General features: G+C 43.0%; 1 protein-coding gene across 1 annotated transcript in view; it reads left to right on the top strand.

Annotated features, from left to right (window-relative positions):
• KCNE2 (potassium voltage-gated channel subfamily E regulatory subunit 2) overlaps positions 1–11,119 on the top strand; it is a 221,928-nt gene that overhangs the window by 157,900 nt on the left and 52,909 nt on the right. The window lies entirely within an intron of this gene.

Genomic DNA, 11,119 nt, shown 5'->3' on the forward strand with positions numbered 1-11,119 from the left:
TGCTGGTGATGACGCCAGCGGTCAATCTAGCAAACATCCGAGAGACAAAGACTCAAAAGTGAGCTGCATGGAGACTGGTACTAAAAGGAGCGAGGAGATAAATGTAGGATGATAAAGTCAGCCCAGAAGGACTTGTCGGAAGTGTGTCCAACTCAATAAATATCCGAACCCAACGCCACTTCACCTTTTCTAGTGGCTAAGAGATCTCCCTTAGCAGGCTTCAGAGGTATTTGGAGGTCACAATAGGTTTCTTAAACCAAAAAGTCTTCCCGTCTCCTAAATGCTATATGACATTTGAGATGTAGTTAATAGCAACCTTCCCAGCGATGGACTCTCCTTCCTTGGAGGTTTTTAAGCAGAGGTTGGGTGGCCATCTGTCATGGATGCTTTGGTTGAGATTCCTGCACTGCAGGGGGTTGGACTAGATGGCCCTTGAAGACCCTTCCAATGCTACAGTTCTATGATTCAACACACCTTTAAAGGGCATGAATTCCCCCAAAGAATAATGGGAGGTGTGGGTTGTTAAGGGTGCTGGGAATTGTAGCTATGTGAGAGGGAAACCACAGTTCCCAATATTATTTGGAGGGAAGTCATGTACACTGAATGTGCTTTCATTGTATGATGTAGAACTGTCTGCAGGTGGCAGTGATAGGTGCCCCAGATACGGTACGTATCTCTAGCCCCTTTCAGGTATTATTCGAGGATTAAAAATGAACTTAGAATATACTCCTTCAGGGAACTAAAGTTCACAAAATTTACGGGGAAGATGCTCCCGAACTGCAACAAGACAAGTCTCCTCATCGCAGAAGGTCGGAAAGTTAATTAGGAGCATAAGGCTCTCAATGGCCGCCAGCCACAATGGCGAGGTTCTACCTGCACCGTTGGAGATGCTATGTCTCTGCCTACTAGTTGCTGGAAACTAAGCAAGGGGAGAATGTTCTTGTACTCAGGTCCTGCTTGTGAGCTTCCCACAGGCCTCTGGTTGATCCCTGTGAGAAAAGGATGCTGGAATAGATGGGCCATTGGTCTCATCCAGTAGGCTCCTCTTGTCTGATATGTTCTTATGCAAGGAATGACTTGGAGTAGAGAGTTAACCACTCTGAGGCCCTGAGCCACAGGAGTTCACCCAAAATCCAGAGCTTTAGGCATGCTTAGGGGTCTTAAACTGGGGCCAGAATGCCCTAATCCCTGGATCCAGCAAGTCTTAGAATTTATTGAAGGCTTCTCCAGAAAAACTTGCTAAAATGTATAAAAATAGATCATCTATACGTTGGAGATGTAACAGAGAAATTGAGTCTTACTTGCATATGTGGTGGAATTGTACAGACATCTGTGTATTTTGGAATAATATATATGAAGAACTTAAAAAATTATTTAAATTTACATTAAAAAAATGGCCAGAAATATTTCTATTAAGCATATTGCCAAAAGAAATAGGGAAATCGAAAAGAACATTGTTCACGTATGGGATAACGGCGGCCAGAATTTTAGTAGCAAGAAATTGGAAAAATACAATACGTAACACGACAGATTGGCAAATCCTAATGGTAGAATACCTGCAGCTAGCAAAGGCGACAGGAAGGATAAGAGGCCAAACAAAACAAGTAGTCTATAAGGAATGGAGAATTTTTAAAGATTACTTTAAAAATTATGGTATAAAAGGAGACCTCTTGGCAGAACTAGACTGACCCTTGTATTGTATAAATATAAGTTTGCAGGGATGTAAAAAGAAACTATATAAGAAATACGTAACTGTGCAGTATAAGGTAATCAATAGATAAAGTACAGCGAGACTAATTGGAAGTCACTTTTAATATTTCTCTTCACAAGTTTCATAATTATTTGCATTTTTGGGAATATAAATGATGTTTGTTATATTAATTTTGCTATTTCATATATCATTGTTTGTTTTTTCTATTGTTTGTTTGCTTGTTTGTATTTTTCTTTTTTCTTTCTATAAATGTATTTATTTTAAAACAATAAAGACATCATCATCATCATCATCATCATCATCATCATAATGAATTTATTGAAGGTTTCTAATTCTTGGAATAGACAGGCTAGTCTTGGCGAGGTGATAAACCTGGGTGATGAGCCATTAAGGAGGATTAAAGGGGCTTGGTGCAAGACAGCAAATGAGTAGGCCTTCCTCCCTCCACAGAGTTTAGAGTAGACAGTTTTGGGAGCAGTGGTGTGACCTAGAATTAAAGCAGCAAGCTGGAGAAAGAATCAGAGCAATGTTTGAGAGCAATCTTTGATTTCTGTTTGAATTGGAGGCTAGGGGGAAAACAAGACCCTTTTGGGGTGTCGATGCTGTGAACCCCTCCAGGTATGCAGGGCCTTTTTTCAGCCAGAACTCATTGGAACTCAGTCCCGGCACATCTCAGGTAGATACTATTGTCATTACAGGAGAACAAGGGAGGCATTCATGGTGAGTTCCGGCACCATTTTTTCTAGAAAAATAGCACTGTACAGTGGTACCTCGGGTTAAGTACTTAATTCGTTCCAGAGGTCCGTTCTTAACCTGAAACTGTTCTTAACCTGAAGCACCACTTTAGCTAATGGGGCCACCTGCTGCTGCCGCGCCGCCGGAGCCCGATTTCTGTTCTTATCCTGGAGCAAAGTTCTTAACCTGAAGCACTATTTCTGGGTTAGTGGAGTCTGTAACCTGAAGCGTACTTAACCTGAAGCGTATGTAACCCGAGGTACCACTGTATATATATATATGTGTGAATAAACCATATATCCTAGAGACACTACAGTTTCCACTGTGCCTCTTTGCCCAAAGAAAACACGAATGCTGCGCAAGTGCCCAGAACTCCAGGAATCTCACACCGCTCAGAGATTGGGGTGGCGTGCAACAGGCATTATGATCCTGTGCTTTGGATTTATAGGAGCTCAAACTATTTTTACCCAGCTCACATATAATATTTTCCTGTTTGAAGTTTTACATTTTTTCCTAATTTGCTGCAGCTCAAATGTGGTGCCTTCCATGGTTCTAGATTCAGGTAGGTAGCTGTGCTGGTCTGACACAGTCGAAATATATAAAAATATATTTAAAAAATTGTCCAGTAGCACCTTAGAGACTAACTAAGTTTGTTCTTGGTATAAGCTTTCGTGTGCATGCACAGACAGTTGGTCTCTAAGGTGCTACTGGACATTATATATATATATATTTTCATTCTAATTTGCTGTCAGTTTAAACTCAAACCTCTATGTGTAGTCTCTCATTCACTAGGCATGGGCTCAGTTGAGAAAACTCTAGCTTTTAAAAATGACTAGATAAGGTATCTCTCTTCAATGCATCAACTCCTTTGTCTGTCACAAAGTCAGGAGTGTCTCTGATGTCAGCTATGCAGCCGCACACACAGCAGTCAATGTGTTTTTGTCCTCCCAACTTTTCAAGGAAACCTTTGGCTAGGAAGTACACAAAAGACCATCTCAGCAAAACTTACAGACTCTGCTTTGCTACTGTCCCCAGATCTTGACACATACAATGACCTCTTCAGCTTAAACCGAGCAAAGTAGTTCCATGTGAACCAGGAAAATATCTGCTGAGTTCACAGACGATTAAGCAGACTTTTCAAACTCTTTTTCAAAGCCATATTGATTTACCAGCATGCCAAACAGCATTAGGATCCAACAGCAAATAGCTCAGGTCTGTTTTGGCTGTTGAGCTTCTCTCCCCGCACCCCCCCCCCTGCCCTGAGTTTCAGATTTAGTATCTGAGCAGCAAAAGTTATTTATATCACTTTCATTTTGAAATGGTTGCTTTTGTAAAGTCAGCAACATCTCCTGTCACCTGTGATTGATCTAAAAACATTTGTAAAAGTAGCATAAGAATTTAAGGATTTGAGATGTACTTGCCCCCAAATCATATGAAGTTCCATGTAAGGATGACTTTTCACTTTACAGTGGTACCTCGGGTTACAGATGCTTCAGGTTACAGATGCTTCCAGTTACAGACTCCGCTAACCCAGAAATAGTACCTCGAGTTAAGAACTTTACGTCAGGATGAGAACAGAAATTGTGCAGCATCAGTGCAGCGGCAGCAGGAGGCCCCATTAGCTAAAGTGGTACCTCAGGTTAAGAACAGTTTCAGGTTAAGAACAGACCTCCAGAACGAATTAAGTTCTTAACCCGAGGTACCACTGTACATTTAAAGCACTATGACGCCACTTTACACATTCATGGGTTCCCCCAAAGAATTCTGGGAGATGTACATTCTTCAAGGAGCTGAGCAGTGCTATTTTTCTAGAAAAAGAGGTGCTGGAAGTCACAATGAACACCTCCCTTGTGGGAAGTGGAGATCTCGGAGGGGAGTAGGAGTCTCCTCACAACAACCAGCACCCTTAACAAACTACAGTTCCCAGAATTTTTTAGAGGGAGAAATGACTGTTCAAAGTGACACCCTAGTTGTCATGACAATGGGAAGGAGGAAGAGGATCCTGGCAAAGGGTGTAGCTGAGACTGGGACAAACAAGGGGCAAGCTGGGGATGGGGAAGGAGAGGTTGGTGCAGGAAGTACTCACAGGGTGATGAAGGATGATGAGGGGATGAGGGCACCCGTCACCAGAGCCAGAGGAGCCCCTGTCTCCATGAACAGCATGCAAAGTATAAAAGCACAGCTGTGGTGCTGTGTCTGCTCAGCTCCCCATGTTGAGGGACCTTGGCTGGGATGTTCCTGGAGTACCATGGAACTGTGCTTTGGGTTTGACTCTGGATTGTATCCTGACTGCTGGACTTCAGACTTCACTACTTGGATTGACTCTGAACCTTGTTTCCTGAATTTTGGACTTTGCTTGTGTGGGTCAACCCTTGAACTTTGGACTTGCCATCCTGACCTGTTGCTAGGTAGACCTGACTTAAAAAAAACCTATGGCTAACCTTAATGTGTTGCTATGACCTTTATAACCAACCTTTCAAAAGTTGTATTGACTTTAAAAACATTTCAGTATATATCATGGTTTTTGCTATTAGCTGTCTTGAGTGATAATGTAAAAAAAAGGGCAGGGTACAAATTCAAACAATAAGTACATAGTTAATTTCATCAGGTGGAATTTTTTTCACTACTTCATGTCTGTGAGAAGCTTCATCTGTCGTATTTGTGCCTGTTAATGTGTCTGTAAAAAAGGCAATGAAGTCTTGTCAGAGAAAGATGTAGTTTCCCCAGTGCTGTGCTTAGCAGTGTTGAGGCTGGATCTGCTGAATAAGGTGGGATGCTTTTGTTGGCACTGCACAAACCGTGATTGTTCGCTGCCAATTAAAATGCAATCATAGGATTAGACTGTTAACAATAACTCTGTTTGGCAAAATGCCCCATTTGCTTTTGCATCAGTCTTCATGTCCCACAAAACATTTTGCAAACATTCCTAACTATATATTAATGCTGTGTGTGTGAGTACTCGAGCGCGGGAATTGTAGCCATTAAACACATTTAAACCGCAGTCACATTTTAGGTTAGTTTGTGTTGCAATGTTGGTCAAGGGTGTCCTCTAGTGGTACAACTGCAATCTACCACTTACCCATGAAGGAAAAGAAATCCCAGATGTGTCGGGAGAAAGGGGAGGGTGGATAACGTCAACCCAAACTCTAGATTCCCTTTCAGAGCAGCTAGTAAACTTAATAGCTGTTTTACGTACAAACAAATCATAGGCTACAAAGAATAAAGTATTGTTTGAGAGGAAAATGAAGCAGGCCAGGCATTTTGAAAAGGCTCTCATTATGAAAGCGAAGAGGCTTCACTGTGTTTGTGTGTGACATCCAATCTATATTCTTAACTCCATGTGAAATGACCTGCCAATGGAATGTAGAGACTTTTGAAGCTGGACTCTTTCATCTCGTTTCCAGTCAGTATGGAGAGGGCACCAGAAAAAACATTTGGGTCCACAATTTTCAGGAGGGGACCTTTTTTCAGGCCAGGGGACACTCATTTCTGGCAGCCTTCCAAGTGGTGGGTGAGGCCAGAGGCAAAAGTGGGTGGAGCCAAGCTATGCCACTGTTATGCAGAAGGCTAATTTGTACACAGAGCGACACACACACACCCTCTATCCTCCCTGCGCACTTGCAAGAGGCATGGGCAGATTTCAAGGGCACATTCCAGCCAGTCAGAAACAATGAGTGCACAGCTGGGCCAGTGAGGGGTGGGGCCTGGGGACAGTTCCCAGGGCCAGATGGAGAGGCTTGGAGGGCTGCATTTGGCCCCCACCCCTGTTTTACAGCATAATCTCAGCTCCTCCAAGTGTTCGTATTTTAGTAGGACATCACACATTTCAGAAGCCCATCCCAATTTCTGACTGTGAGGCTAAAATGGAGTACTTCTGAGTGACACCAGTACTCCAAATTCACAATGGCCACCACTGCCATATCACCTCCATCTTATTGTAAATGTGGGCAGCCATCTTTTTTTTAAGTGCAGTGTCCATTTGTACATATCATTATATGTGCAGTTACACCGGAAGTGACATAGGGCTGCTTCTTGCAGTGTTTTTGAAATAATTTTTGCCTGATGCGGCAGAGATGCTTTGAAGCTGCTCCTAGCAGTGATATACTATGAAAGTGAGAAAGTATAAGAAAAAGGAGCCCTCAGCTCATCTCCTAAGTAGAATGATTGAACCATTGCTTGGGCAGTTCCTAGATGTACAGAGGAAATGACAGATCTGTGATCTGTTTTCACATTTTGGTCCAAGGGAGTTTGCCTCAAAGTGAAGTAGGGCAAATCTGCAGATTTGCTTGTACTTCAAAAGCACAGGCCAACTCGCAAGAGCTAGCAGCTAAAGACAAGGATGCCTGGACACCAGCACTGGCTGCTCACAACCTTGATAGAGGTGACTATCCTCTTCTGTTTTGAGTGACAGTCTCAGCAGTATGGAGGCAAGGCAGTCTCCATGCAGGACACATGCTAGAGACTTCATAAGAGCAACTCTCAGGTGTTATTTCCCCCCAGCAGCAGTCGTCCTCAGGATGAGCCTCAAATAGGAAGTGCCTTGGTCAAGAGGAGCCTCTTCAGTTCAAGGGGCTCAGTCCGCTTTAGCAGAGGAGACAGACACTACTCCACTAGTAGGGTGTGTTGAATTTTTCAACTTCCAAAAATGAGGGGTGGTTAAGATTTGCAACATGGCTTGGGAATTCAAAAGTATTTGAATTAAATCAGTATAGTTTTGCTTGGTAAGTAAAATGTGTGTAAAATCGAATTAAAATGAGAGGGATGGATAACATCCCTAGAAAATGAAAAAACAACATCAACAAAGACTGCTCTACAAATAGATATGGTTCCTTACAATTTTTGAGGAAACTCTTACCAAGGGGAAAGTTCGTGCTTCTTAATTCACATCTTGGAAGAAGCTCTCTTCTTTAAGCTATTATTTAAAATAGCTTCAGTTCACATAAGCAGGTGCCACTTCTCTGTATATTCTGCTGCTCTGCTCGGTTTCTTCAGGCATTCAAGAGGTTTTTCTTGCCCTAATGAATACATGGAAGGTTGGGAGGGATGCTACAAGGCCAAAAAGCTTGCCAACTATCTAGCCAATTCTTTGACAGCAACCTTCCAGTCATCTTAAATTGTATTTTAACCTGTACTTTAAATTGGTTCCCCCCCCCGCCCCATTATGTATGTATTGTAATTTTACTGGTGTTAGCTGCCCTGAGCCCACCTCTGGCCAGGGAGGGCGGGGTATAAATAAAATTATTTATCATCACCATCATCATCTGCTGTTTCTCTCTAATTCTTCTTTTTGGATCTATTCCTCCATTTCTTCTTCCACATTTCATTTACCTCACTTCAATTTCAATGCTGTAAAATAAGTAGTAGTGATTCAACAAGGCTGAAACTTACAAACAAATGTGTTTAAATTTGATGTCAGGGGCTAACTCACAGCCCTTTGACTCACCCAGATTAAGAGTTTTTGGACTGATTTTAGTGGATTTGTAATGAAACGAGAGCAGCCCTGATGGATCACAACAAAGGGCCAGCTGAGCCAGGATCCTGCTTCCCACAGTGACAATTCATTCTTTTTGCAGTAAGGAAAGTGACAAGCAGCAGAGTAATTTTTGTGCGCCCTTGGTGGCAGTGGCGGAGCTTCATACTCTGGCACCGGGGGCATGGCGCGTGTCCTGGGGGCATGATGCGCCACTTGTGGGGGCATGGCATGCATCCTGGGGGTGTGGTGTCCCGCCCATTGGTGCGTGGTGCACTGCCTGTGGGGGAATGGCGCCCAGAAGGGGGGGGCAGCCACGATGGCACCCCACCGGGATCGTGGTACTGGGGGCAGTGTGCCCCCCTGCCCCCTCTTCCTCCGCTAGTGTTTGGTGGGGGCTAGCCTGGCCAACCCCCAATATGCCCCTGATAATCAGCATGATTAAAATTAATTGAATCCATCCACTTAACGGTCTTTAAACTTGTCAGTAGGGGTGTGGGTGCGTGTGCGTGCAGGCGTGCAGGCGTGCTCGCTCGCTCGATCACAAACATGCAGATGTGTCCCGTGGCAGCTTGTGCTGTCATAATTAGCCAGATGTGTGGAAGGTGCATTCTACAGAACAAAGAGCTGGAAGCTCTCGCAGAACGCTGCACTCAATGTACTAATATTTCAACTGACAAGGGAACCATCACAACTCTGGATTTATGACAGAGCTAGTAAGGCATAAATTGCCAGCACTTATATGATGCACACACACTGAGCTTGTGAACTCTGAGGCACGTGTTAGCTTCTGCAAGCTGAGTTCTGGAAATCTCATAAAGAAACATGAGCAGTTTGGAGTCCTGTTGAGATTAGTAGAGTTCTACAGGATTTGGCACACAACCCCAACTGCTTTGCTTCTCCAAATCATCTAATATAACACAAGGCTGCTCAGTTGTTGGTTTGATGTTTACCAGTGGATAGAAAATATATGCCTGTGTATTCTGACAGGCTGGTGGCTGTCCTGTTGCTGATTCAAAGTGCCTGTGCGTTGTGGGATATAGATAAAGATAAAGGACCCCTGGACGGTTAAGTCCAGTCAAACTTGACTATGGGGTGTGGCACTCATCTTGCTTCAGGCTGAGGGGGGCGGTGTTTGTCTGCAGACAGCTTTCTGGGACATGTGGCCACCATGACTAAACCGCTTCAGGCACAACGGGACACTGTGACGAGTTTACCTTCCCACTGCAGAGGTACCTATTTATCTACTTGAGCTGGTATGCTTTCGAACTGCTAGGTTGGCAGGAGCTGGAACAGAGCAATGGGAGCTCACCCTGTTGTGCGACTTGAATTGCTGGTAGGCAAGCCCAAGAGGCTCAGCGCCACCCTATCTGTACTGTGGAATATAACCAGCCTCATATAACCAACATGATTAACACTAATTAATGCATGAAGGGGTTAAGACCATAGAGTAAGCTGTCATGCCAGGCTTAGCTAGGTTGCACCCCCTCTTTTTGGGAGGAAGGGTTACCAAACTCCTTGTTATGCATGTGAACCTACCAGTACAGAGGTCTTAACTGTCCAGGGGTCCTTTACTTTTACCTTTTACAGAGGTCTAAACTAGATGTTCTTGGCTACAAACTCTTGGATGTCACTCAGGCTAAAACACAACAGTAATTAATTTGCAGCAATATAAAATATTATCAATATGGAAAAAATTAGTTAACGCTCTCTTCTTTGCAAGACTGAAATTAATCCTCTACAGGAAATCTAGGGTTTTTTTTGAATAGGAAAAAATGTTCACAAGGCCTGTTGAAAAAAGATGGGCTTTACTGCATATCCGATCTATGATTCCATGCTTTTAAAAGTTTGAGGCCAAACATTATTTATTCTATGTCGGACAGAAAGCTTCATTTTAATGCTTGTGTATTAGATTTTCTTCTTAATTTAGTTTATCATTTTATCCCAAACCCAAACAATTCCCAGACAATGACTCGTACTAATAGTAGTCTGGGAGACTTTCAGATGCCCCAGCAACTTCAAACCAGAGAGCAAACTCCTGAAGTCTGTTTCCACTGCTATAGGCAGTATACCTGTGTACACCAGTTGCCGAGACTCACAACTTGTGAGAGTGAGGTTGCATTCAGGCCCAGCTTGTGGGCTTGTTATAGGCATCTGGTTGGCCAATGTGAGAATAGGATGCTGGACTAGATAGGCCTTTAGCTGAATCCAGAAGGGTTCTTATATTCCTTATGTTCTTAAGTAGGGTTGCCTTGTTTCAAAAAGTAAAGAACAGGACACCCCAAAATTGTTGAGCTTTTTTTTGTATGGCAGCCCTATCTTAAGTCAGCTGTTGAGTATCTCTGTGAAGAACTATGGATTTGGATTTCACAGCAAGATCCAGCTACAGCTAAGACTTTTATTTCAACTGTGATGAATGAGAGAGTTAAACATGCCGGAGTAAAGTACACTGGATAAAAAGGAACTTTAAAAAATATACGGCTGGACTGTATCCTCCATGTTTCAGTTTCAGTTTAAGTTATGCATCTTCTGGCACCTTAAAGACTTAACGTGTTTATTACGGCATAAACTTTCATGGGCCACAGTCTACTTTACTAATGTCTGTCTGCAAATTTAGACAAATTCTCACGCTGCTTTGTATTTGGCCACAGATACAAGATATAATGCCAGCTGTGATGGATACACAGGTGCTTAAATCAGTGCTTTATCATTTAAAAACTACCAACGTGGGGGCATAGTCTTTTCCCATTTGCATCCTTGGTGTGTTTTCATCAACAAGGTGCTGTGCAAACAGTGCTCCAGAGATGTCATTGCTGAATGGCCAGTGGCAGCTACAGATTTCTCTCTAGTAAACACTTGCTGCACATTGTCTAGCATACAAGGAGATATTCCTTCTCAGAATTCTATGTACAGCAGAGTAGAATGGCTGTGTACTCTACTTTATAGAGGGAAGTCCTCTCTTTGAAGGTGTGGTTCAGTTATAAAGAACCTTATAAGACAAGAGAGCAGAGGCTTTCAAGTTGTCCATCAACAGTTAGCAGTTTGTAAGCAGACTGAACTGGCCATCTGGTTGTTATAGCCTTCCCTCCTATGGTGAGATGCATGCCTAATTAAATTATAGGGTATCTCCAACTAAATCATAAGTAGACCTATTGAAACCAATGGACTTAAGTTACTCATATCAATTGATTTCATCAGCTCTA

Source organism: Podarcis cretensis, assembly GCF_951804945.1.
Source record: "Podarcis cretensis genome assembly, chromosome: 4".
Taxonomy (NCBI): Eukaryota; Metazoa; Chordata; class Lepidosauria; order Squamata; family Lacertidae; genus Podarcis; species Podarcis cretensis.